Below are 1,120 nucleotides of genomic sequence, written 5' to 3' on the forward strand. Positions count from 1 at the left end.
AATCTTATCATTGGACCAACCTTCTACAAATAGGATCGATAATCTTATCATTGGACCAACCTTCTACAAATAGCATCGATATTCTTATTATTGGACCAACTTTCTACATATAGGATCGATAATCTTATCATTGGACCAACCTTCTACATATAGTATCGATAATCTTATCATTGGACCAACCTTCTACAAATAGGATCGATAATCGTATCATTGGACCAACCTTCTACAAAAAGGATCGATAATCTTATCATTGGACCAACCTTCTACATATAGGATCGATAATCGTATCATTGGACCAACCTTCTTCATATAGGACCGATAATCTTATCATTGGACCAACCTTCTACATATAGGATCGATAATCTTATCATTGGACTAACCTTCTACAAATAGGATCGTTAATCGTATCATTTGAACAACCTTCTACAAATAGGATCGATAATCTTATCATTGGACCAACCTTCTACTTATAGGATCGATAATCTTATCATTGGAACACAGTCCGCCCGGTTAGCTCAATCGGTAGAGCGTTGGACTCTGAATCGGACAACCCGGGTTCGATTCCCGGGCGGACCAGGTCACCTCTGTTGAGATTGGTTATGAAATCCTTTTTTCGATCATTCGCACTGTACCACTGCCTCTGGCATGTACAGAAGTTGTCAGTTCCTTGCAGAGATGAAGGCACCTAGTATTGGTTCTACCCAGGATAGGTGTGCGGTGCTTGAACTGTCACTCTGGGACCCTTCAATGTGCTAACGCCGGGACCCGGAGTATAAACTACTAACACCACCATCATTGGAACAACCTTCTACAAATAGGATCGATAATCTGATCATTGGACCAACCTTCTACAAATAGGATCGATAATCTTAACATTGGACCAACCTTCTACATATAGGATCGATAATCTTATCATTGAACCAACCTTCTACATATAGGATCGATAATCTTATCATTGGACCAACCATCTACATATAGGATCGATAATCTTAACATTGGACCAACCTTCTACAAATAGGATCGATAATCTTATCATTGGACCTACCTTCTAAATATAGGATCGATAATATTATCATTGTACCAACTTTTTACATATAGGATCGATAATCTTATCATTGGA

At 38.7% G+C, this 1,120-nt stretch overlaps 1 non-coding gene across 1 annotated transcript; it reads left to right on the plus strand.

The window, feature by feature from the left end:
* The first annotated feature begins 499 nt into the window (after window positions 1-499).
* Trnaq-cug (transfer RNA glutamine (anticodon CUG)) lies at window positions 500-576 on the plus strand. Its single transcript has one exon. It is a non-coding gene; the product is annotated as a tRNA-Gln (tRNA).
* Window positions 577-1,120: the final 544 nt, after the last annotated feature.

Source organism: Mya arenaria, chromosome 7, assembly GCF_026914265.1.
Source record: "Mya arenaria isolate MELC-2E11 chromosome 7, ASM2691426v1".
Taxonomy (NCBI): Eukaryota; Metazoa; Mollusca; class Bivalvia; order Myida; family Myidae; genus Mya; species Mya arenaria.